This window comes from Bombina bombina, chromosome 10, assembly GCF_027579735.1.
Source record: "Bombina bombina isolate aBomBom1 chromosome 10, aBomBom1.pri, whole genome shotgun sequence".
In the NCBI taxonomy this organism is placed as follows: Eukaryota; Metazoa; Chordata; class Amphibia; order Anura; family Bombinatoridae; genus Bombina; species Bombina bombina.
The window spans coordinates 12,676,044-12,686,513 of NC_069508.1; positions in this window are offsets into that span (position 1 = coordinate 12,676,044).

The following is a 10,470-nucleotide window of genomic DNA, read 5'->3' on the forward strand; positions in this document are numbered from 1 at the left end:
CATATCAGATTAGACCTGCAGGGGGTGCAATAAACAGTATGTAGGGCTCACTACCCGCCCCCTGAAACACCGCTTTATGGAGCATCTCAGGTCACAGGTAAAACATATCAGATTAGACCTGCAGGGGGTGCAATAAACAGTATGTAGGGCTCACTACCCGCCCCCTGAAACATCGCTTTATGGAGCATCTCAGGTCACAGGTAAAACATATCAGATTAGACCTGCAGGTGGTGCAATAAACAGTATGTAGGGCTCACTACCCGCCCCCTGAAACATCGCTTTATGGAGCATCTCAGGTCACAGGTAAAACATATCAGATTAGACCTGCAGGGGGTGCAATAAACAGTATGTAGGGCTCACTACCCGCCCCCTGAAACACCGCTTTATGGGGCATCTCAGGTCGCAGGTAAAACATATCAGATTAGACCTGCAGGGGGTGCAATAAACAGTATGTAGGGCTCACTACCCGCCCCCTGAAACATCGCTTTATGGAGCATCTCAGGTCACAGGTAAAACATATCAGATTAGACCTGCAGGGGGTGCAATAAACAGTATGTAGGGCTCACTACCCGCCCCCTGAAACACCGCTTTATGGAGCATCTCAGGTCACATGTAAAACATATCAGATTAGACCTGCAGGGGGTGCAATAAACAGTATGTAGGGCTCACTACCCGCCCCCTGAAACATCGCTTTATGGGGCATCTCAGGTCACAGGTAAAACATATCAGATTAAACCTGCAGGGGGTGCAATAAACAGTATGTAGGGCTCACTACCCGCCCCCTGAAACACCGCTTTATGGAGCATCTCAGGTCACAGGTAAAACATATCAGATTAGACCTGCAGGGGGTGCAATAAACAGTATGTAGGGCTCACTACCCGCCCCCTGAAACACCGCTTTATGGCGCATCTCAGGTCACAGGTAAAACATATCAGATTAGACCTGCAGGGGGTGCAATAAACAGTATGTAGGGCTCACTACCCGCCCCCTGAAACACCGCTTTATGGAGCATCTCAGGTCACAGGTAAAACATATCAGATTAGACCTGCAGGGGGTGCAATAAACAGTATGTAGGGCTCACTACCCGCCCCCTGAAACACCGCTTTATGGAGCATCTCAGGTCACAGGTAAAACATATCAGATTAGACCTGCAGGGGGTGCAATAAACAGTATGTAGGGCTCAATACCCGCCCCCTGAAACACCGCTTTATGGAGCATCTCAGGTCACAGGTAAAACATATCAGATTAGACCTGCAGGGGGTGCAATAAACAGTATGTAGGGCTCACTACCCGCCCCTGAAACACCGCTTTATGGAGCATCTCAGGTCACAGGTAAAACATATCAGATTAGACCTGCAGGGGGTGCAATAAACAGTATGTAGGGCTCACTACCCGCCCCTGAAACACCGCTTTATGGAGCATCTCAGGTCACAGGTAAAACATATCAGATTAGACCTGCAGGGGGTGCAATAAACAGTATGTAGGGCTCACTACCCGCCCCCTGAAACACCGCTTTATGGGGCATCTCAGGTCACAGGTAAAACATTTCAGATTAGACCTGCAGGGGGTGCAATAAACAGTATGTAGGGCTCACTACCCGCCCCCTGAAACACCGCTTTATGGGGCATCTCAGGTCACAGGTAAAACATATCAGATTAGACCTGCAGGGGGTGCAATAAACAGTATGTAGGGCTCACTACCCGCCCCCTGAAACATCGCTTTATGGAGCATCTCAGGTCACAGGTAAAACATATCAGATTAGACCTGCAGGGGGTGCAATAAACAGTATGTAGGGCTCACTACCCGCCCCCTGAAACATCGCTTTATGAGGCATCTCAGGTCACAGGTAAAACATATCAGATTAGACCTGCAGGGGGTGCAATAAACAGTATGTAGGGCTCACTACCCGCCCCCTGAAACATCGCTTTATGGAGCATCTCAGGTCACAGGTAAAACATATCAGATTAGACCTGCAGGGGGTGCAATAAACAGTATGTAGGGCTCACTACCTGCCCCCTGAAACATCGCTTTATGGAGCATCTCAGGTCACAGGTAAAACATATCAGATTAGACCTGCAGGGGGTGCAATAAACAGTATGTAGGGCTCACTACCCGCCCCCTGAAACATCGCTTTATGGGGCATCTCAGGTCACAGGTAAAACATATCAGATTAGACCTGCAGGGGGTGCAATAAACAGTATGTAGGGCTCACTACCCGCCCCCTGAAACACCGCTTTATGGGGCATCTCAGGTCACAGGTAAAACATATCAGATTAGACCTGCAGGGGGTGCAATAAACAGTATGTAGGGCTCACTACCCGCCCCCTGAAACATCGCTTTATGGAGCATCTCAGGTCACAGGTAAAACATATCAGATTAGACCTGCAGGGGGTGCAATAAACAGTATGTAGGGCTCACTACCCGCCCCCTGAAACATCGCTTTATGAGGCATCTCAGGTCACAGGTAAAACATATCAGATTAGACCTGCAGGGGGTGCAATAAACAGTATGTAGGGCTCACTACCCGCCCCCCTGAAACATCGCTTTATGGAGCATCTCAGGTCACAGGTAAAACATATCAGATTAGACCTGCAGGGGGTGCAATAAACAGTATGTAGGGCTCACTACCTGCCCCCTGAAACATCGCTTTATGGAGCATCTCAGGTCACAGGTAAAACATATCAGATTAGACCTGCAGGGGGTGCAATAAACAGTATGTAGGGCTCACTACCCGCCCCCTGAAACATCGCTTTATGGGGCATCTCAGGTCACAGGTAAAACATATCAGATTAGACCTGCAGGGGGTGCAATAAACAGTATGTAGGGCTCACTACCCGCCCCCTGAAACATCGCTTTATGGGGCATCTCAGGTCACAGGTAAAACATATCAGATTAGACCTGCAGGGGGTGCAATAAACAGTATGTAGGGCTCACTACCCGCCCCCTGAAACATCGCTTTATGGAGCATCTCAGGTCACATGTAAAACATATCAGATTAGACCTGCAGGGGGTGCAATAAACAGTATGTAGGGCTCACTACCCGCCCCCTGAAACATCGCTTTATGGAGCATCTCAGGTCACATGTAAAACATATCAGATTAGACCTGCAGGGGGTGCAATAAACAGTATGTAGGGCTCACTACCCGCCCCCCTGAAACATCGCTTTATGGGGCATCTCAGGTCACAGGTAAAACATATCAGATTAGACCTGCAGGGGGTGCAATAAACAGTATGTAGGGCTCACTACCCGCCCCCTGAAACACTACTTTATGGAGCATCTCAGGTCAATTGAAGACCCTGAGTCCACTACCCCTGTATCACTACATTTTAAGAAAGAACACAACTCAGATGTTTTCCTCTTGGCATTCCAGTGTATCCAAGCTATCCCTAGACACCCCAGAGGGGGAAATAGAGAAGAAATTCTCAGGTATTAGCACTCAAGGGGTTAAGCAACTTTCTAATTTACTCCTATTACCAAAGTTTCTTCATTTTCTTGCCATTTTAATTTGGAAAGCAAGAATTTAAATTTAGATGCTGGTCCATTTTTGGTGAACAACTTGGGTATTTTTGGGAGGCGTTTGATGGAGCGCTTTGGACTGGCACCGGATGATGATGTCATCTGTACTCGACTGTGTGAGTAGTGAGCGTGTTTCTGTGGATTGAGTCAGCGTGAAAGCGACTGAATAGAAACGGCAATTCATGCCGCTGGTGGGAGTTGGTCTCTGAGCACTACCTGTCTGTTGGGTGGAATCCATCCCTATGGTGAGGGTAGTCAGTGTATATGTTAGGAGCAAGTATATGTACCTAGAAGGTTGATGACAGATGTTAGATTGCGTAGGGTTCCTAAAGATCACCTTTATCTGCAAACACATTTTTATGTTAAAAAACATAATTTATGCTTACCTGATAAATTTATTTCTCTTGTAGTGTATCCAGTCCACGGATCATCCATTACTTGTGGGATATTCTCCTTCCCAACAGGAAGTTGCAAGAGGATCACCCACAGCAGAGCTGCTATATAGCTCCTCCCCTCACTGCCATATCCAGTCATTCGACCTAAACAAGACGAGAAAGGAGAAACCATAGGGTGCAGTGGTGACTGTAGTTTAATTAAAATTTAGACCTGCCTTAAAAGGACAGGGCGGGCCGTGGACTGGATACACTACAAGAGAAATAAATTTATCAGGTAAGCATAAATTATGTTTTCTCTTGTTAAGTGTATCCAGTCCACGGATCATCCATTACTTTTGGGATACCAATACCAAAGCTAAAGTACACGGATGATGGGAGGGACAAGGCAGGAACTTAAACGGAAGGAACCACTGCCTGTAGAACCTTTCTCCCCAAAACAGCCTCCGAACAAGCAAAAGTGTCAAATTTGTAAAATTTTGAAAAGGTGTGAAGCGAAGACCAAGTCGCAGCCTTGCAAATCTGTTCAACAGAGGCCTCAATTTTAAAGGCCCAGGTGGAAGCCACAGCTCTAGTAGAATGAGTTGTAATCCTTTCAGGGGGCTGCTGTCCAGCAGTCTCATAGGCTAAGCGTATTATCCTCCGAAGCCAAAAGGAGAGAGAGGTTGCCGAAGCTTTTTGACCTCTCCTCTGTCCAGAGTAAACGACAAACAGGGCAGATGTTTGACGAAAATCTTTAGTAGCCTGTAAGTAAAACTTCAAGGCACGGACTACGTCCAGATTATGCAAAAGACGTTCCTTCTTTGAAGAAGGATTAGGACACAATGATGGAAAAACAATCTCTTGATTGATATTCCTCTTAGAAACCACCTTAGGTAAAAACCCAGGTTTGGTACGCAGAACTACCTTGTCTGAATGAAAAATCAGATAAGGAGAATCACAATGTAAGGCAGATAACTCAGAGACTCTTCGAGCCGAGGAAATAGCCATCAAAAACAGAACTTTCCAAGATAAAAGATTAATATCAATGGAATGAAGGGGTTCAAACGGAACTCCCTGAAGAACTTTAAGAACCAAGTTTAAGCTCCAAGGGGGAGCAACAGTTTTAAACACAGGCTTAATCCTAACCAAAGCCTGACAAAATGCCTGGACGTCTGGAACTTCTGCCAGACGCTTGTGCAAAAGAATAGACAGAGCAGAGATCTGTCCTTTTAAAGAACTAGTTTATAAGCCTTTGTCCAAACCCTCTTGGAGAAAGGACAATATCCTAGGAATCCTAACCTTACTCCATGAGTAACTCTTGGATTCACACCAATAAAGATATTTACGCCATATCTTATGGTAGATTTTCCTTGTGACAGGCTTCCGAGCCTGTATTAAGGTATCAATGACTGACTCGGAGAAGCCACGCCTTGATAGAATCAAGCGTTCAATCTCCATGCAGTCAGTCTCAGAGAAAGTAGATTTGGATGATTGAAAGGACCTTGTATTAGAAGGTCCTGCCTCAGAGGCAGAGTCCATGGTGGAAGAGATGACATGTCCACTAGGTCTGCATACCAGGTCCTGCGTGGCCATGCAGGCTCTATCAGAATCACAGATGCTCTCTCCTGTTTGATTTTGGCAATCAGTCCAGAGAGCAGAGGAAACGGTGGAAACACATAGGCCAGGTTGAAGAACCAAGGAGCTGCTAGAGCATCTATCAGCGTTGCTCCCGGGTCCCTGGACCTGGATCCGTAACAAGGAAGCTTGGCGTTCTGGCGAGATGCCATGAGATCCAGTTCTGGTTTGCCCCAACGCTGGACCAGTTGAGCAAACACCTCCGGATGGAGTTCCCACTCCCCCGGATGAAAAGTCTGACGACTTAGAAAATCCGCCTCCCAGTTCTCTACGCCTGGGATGTGGATCGCTGACAGGTGGCAAGAGTGAGACTCTGCCCAGCGAATTATCTTTGAGACTTCTAACATCGCTAGGGAACTCCTGGTTCCCCCTTGATGGTTGATGTAAGCCACAGTCGTGATGTTGTCCGACTGAAATCTGATGAACCTCAGTGTTGCTAACTGAGGCCAAGCTAGAAGAGCATTGAATATTGCTCTTAACTCCAGAATATTTATTGGGAGGAGTTTCTCCTCCTGAGTCCACGATCCCTGAGCCTTCAGGGAGTTCCAGACTGCGCCCCAACCTAGAAGGCTGGCATCTGTTGTTACAATCGTCCAATCTGGCCTGCGAAAGGTCATACCCACCCTTGGACAGATGGGCCCAAGAAAGCCACCAGAGAAGAGAATCTCTGGTCTCTTGATCCAGATTTAGTAGAGGGGACAAATCTGAGTAATCCCCATTCCACTGACTTAGCATGCATAATTGCAGCGGTCTGAGATGCAGGCGCGCAAATGGCACTATGTCCATTGCTGCTACCATTAAGCCGATTACTTCGATGCACTGAGCCACTGACGGGCGTGGTGATAGAGAACTCTTTTCCACGTTCACTTTCCACCCATGCGACCTCAGAAATGCCAGAACTATCTCTGTATGAGACTTGGCAATTTGAAAGCTTGACGCCTGTATCAGGATGTCGTCTAGATACGGAGCCACTGCTATGCCTCGCGGTCTTAGAACCGCCAGAAGTGAGCCCAGAACCTTTGTAAAAATTCTCGGGGCAGTGGCCAACCCGAAGGGAAGAGCTACAAATTGGTAATGCCTGTCTAGAAAGGCAAACCTTAGGAACCGATGATGATCTTTGTGAATCGGTATGTGAAGGCAGGCATCATTTAAGTCCACTGTGGTCATGTACTGACCCTCTTGGATCATGGGTAGGATGGTCCGAATAGTTTCCATTTTGAATGATGGAACTCTGAGGAATTTGTTTAAGATCTTTAGATCCAAGATTGGTCTGAAGGTTCCCTCTTTCTTGGGAATCACAAACAGATTTGAATAAAATCCCTGTCCTTGTTCCGTCCGCGGAACTGGATGGATCACTCCCATTACTAGGAGGTCTTGCACACAGCTTAGGAATGCCTCTTTCTTTATCTGGTTTGATGATAATCTTGAAAGATGAAATCTCCCTTGTGGAGGAGAAGCTTTGAAGTCCAGAAGATATCCCTGAGATATGATCTCCAACGCCCAGGGATCCTGAACATCTCTTGCCCCCGCCTGGGTGAAGAGAGAAAGTCTGCCCCCCACTAGATCCGTTTCCGGATAGGGGGCCGTTCCTTCATGCTGTCTTGGGGGCAGCAGCAGGCTTCCTGGCCTGCTTGCCCTTGTTCCGGGACTGGTTAGGTTTCCAGGCCTGTCTGGAATGAGCAACAGTTCCCTCTTGTTTTGAAGCGGAGGAAGTTGATGCTGCTCCTGCCTTGAAATTTCGAAAGGCACGAAAATTAGACTGTTTAGCCTTTGATTTGGCCCTGTCCTGAGGAAGGGTATGACCCTTGCCTCCAGTAATGTCAGCAATAATTTCCTTCAAGCCAGGCCCGAATAAGGTCTGCCCCTTGAAAGGAATGTTGAGTAATTTAGACTTTGAAGTCACGTCAGCTGACCAGGATTTAAGCCATAGCGCCCTACGCTCCTGGATGGCGAATCCGGAATTCTTAGTCGTTAGTTTAGTCAAATGAACAATGGCATCAGAAACAAATGAGTTAGCTAGCTTAAGCGTTCTAAGCTTGTCAATAATTTCATTCAATGGAGCTGTCTGGATGGCCTCTTCCAGGGCCTCAAATCAGAATGCCGCCGCAGCAGTGACAGGCGCAATGCATGCAAGGGGCTGTAAAATAAAACCTTGTTGAATAAACATTTTCTTAAGGTAACCCTCCAATTTTTTATCCATTGGATCTGAAAAAGCACAACTGTCCTCAACCGGGATAGTGGTACGCTTTGCTAAAGTAGAAACTGCTCCCTCCACCTTAGGGACCGTCTGCCATAAGTCCCGTGTAGTGGCGTCTATTGGAAACATTTTTCTAAATATAGGAGGTTGGGAAAAGGGCACACCGGGTCTATCCCACTCCTTGCTAATAATTTCTGTAAGCCTTTTAGGTATAGGAAAAACGTCAGTACACACCAGCACCGCATAGTATCTATCCAGCCTACACAATTTCTCTGGAATTGCAACTGTGTTACAGTCATTCAGAGCAGCTAATACCTCCCCAAGCAATACACGGAGGTTCTCAAGCTTAAATTTAAAATTAGAAATCTCTGAATCAGGTTTCCCCGAGTCGGAGATGTCACCCACAGACTGAAGCTCTCCGTCCTCATGTTCTGCATACTGTGACGCAGTATCAGACATGGCTCTAACAGCATTTGCGCGCTCTGTATCTCTCCTAACCCCAGAGCTATCGCGCTTGCCTCTTAATTCAGGCAATCTAGATAATACCTCTGACAGGGTATTATTCATGATTGCAGCCATTTCCTGCAAGGTAATCGCTATGGGCGTCCCTGATGTAATTGGCGCCATATTAGCGTGCGTCCCCTGAGCGGGAGGCGAAGGGTCTGACACGTGGGGAGAGTTAGTCGGCATAACTTCCCCCTCGACAGAACCCTCTGGTGATAATTCTTTTATAGATAAAGACTGATCTTTACTGTTTAAGGTGAAATCAATACATTTAGTACACATTCTCCTATGGGGCTCCACCATGGCTTTCAAACATAATGAACAAGTAGGTTCCTCTGTGTCAGACATGTTTAAACAGACTAGCAATGAGACTAGCAAGCTTGGAAAACACTTTAAAACAAGTTTACAAGCAATATAAAAAACGTTACTGCGCCTTTAAGAAACACAAATTTTCCCAAATTTTTAAATAACAGTGAAAAAATGCAGTTGCACTAACGAAATTTTTACAGTGTATGTAATAAGTTAGCAGAGCATTGCACCCACTTGCAAATGGATGATTAACCCCTTAATACCAAAAACGGAATAACAAATGACAAAAACGTTTTTTAAACAGTCACAACAACTGCCACAGCTCTACTGTGGCTTTTTACCTCCCTCAATACGACTTTTGAAGCCTTTTGAGCCCTTCAGAGAAGTACTGGATCATGCAGGAAGAAGCTGGATGTCTGTGTCTGTAATTTTTGCTGTGCAAAAAAAACGCCAAAATAGGCCCCTCCCACTCATATTACAACAGTGGGAAGCCCCAGGGAACTGTTTCTAGGCAAAATTCAAGCCAGCCATGTGGAAAAAACTAGGCCCCAATAAGTTTTATCACCAAACATATGTAAAAAACGATTAAACATGCCAGCAAACGTTTTAAAATACACTTTTTTAAGAGTATGTATCTCTATTAATAAGCCTGATACCAGTCGCTATCACTGCATTTAAGGCTTTACTTACATTACTTCGGTATCAGCAGCATTTTCTAGCAAATTCCATCCCTAGAAAAATATTTTAACTGCACATACCTTATCTGCAGGAAAACCTGCACGCTATTCCCCCTCTGAAGTTACCTCACTCCTCAGAATATGTGAGAACAGCAAAGGATCTTAGTTACTTCTGCTAAGATCATAGAAAACACAGGCAGATTCTTCTTCTAAATACTGCCTGAGATAAACAGTACACTCCGGTACCATTTAAAAATAACAAACTTTTGATTGAAGAAATAAACTAAGTATAAAACACCACAGTCCTCTTACGACCTCCATCTTAGTTGAGAGTTGCAAGAGAATGACTGGATATGGCAGTGAGGGGAGGAGCTATATAGCAGCTCTGCTGTGGGTGATCCTCTTGCAACTTCCTGTTGGGAAGGAGAATATCCCACAAGTAATGGATCATCCGTGGACTGGATACACTTAACAAGAGAAATTACAACACGAAAATGCTTCACAGTTTAAATATCAGATATTAGAATGTCGTACAGTAGAAAACCTGCAATACATATATATTCATTATTTATTTTAGCTGATTTTACTAAAAATTTGCATTGGGGACTCCTCATGGGGACTTGAGGTCATCCTGTATACTTACGTATGCTGCGGTTTCTGATCCCCGCTACCTGCTACACGAAGAGCAGTTAGATGAGGGCACCAGCTCCTTTACATCTCACTTCAGGTCACAACAAAGGAGACCAAATAAATATATTGAAAATGGTATTCAAGCAGCAAATCCCTGCGAGTTTTACTAAAACATACTTCTTTTTCCCTGTTTTATTGCTGATACATATTGTATGAATTTAATGTCCCTTTAAATAATGCATTTCAGGCCGGTGTGCTGTATTTCCCAGCATTGAGTATAGACAGACGATAGCTATTCCATTCAGTGGAACGTCACATCATTACCCTGTTTATGTGCTACCTACACAGAGCCTCTCCCAACTGCCCCATAGCACAGAATGCACGAGCATGCTCTGAAATGCCCGTCCTAACTGCCCCATAGCACAGAATACACGAGCATGCTCTGAATCACTCGTCCTAACTGCCCCCGTAGCACAGAATGCACGAGCATGCTCTGAATCACCCATCCCAACTGCCCCTATAGCACAGACTGCACGAGCATTGTCTGAATCTCCCATCCCAACTGCCCCATAGCACAGACTGCACGAGCATTGTCTGAATCTCCCATCCCAACTGCCCCTATAGCAC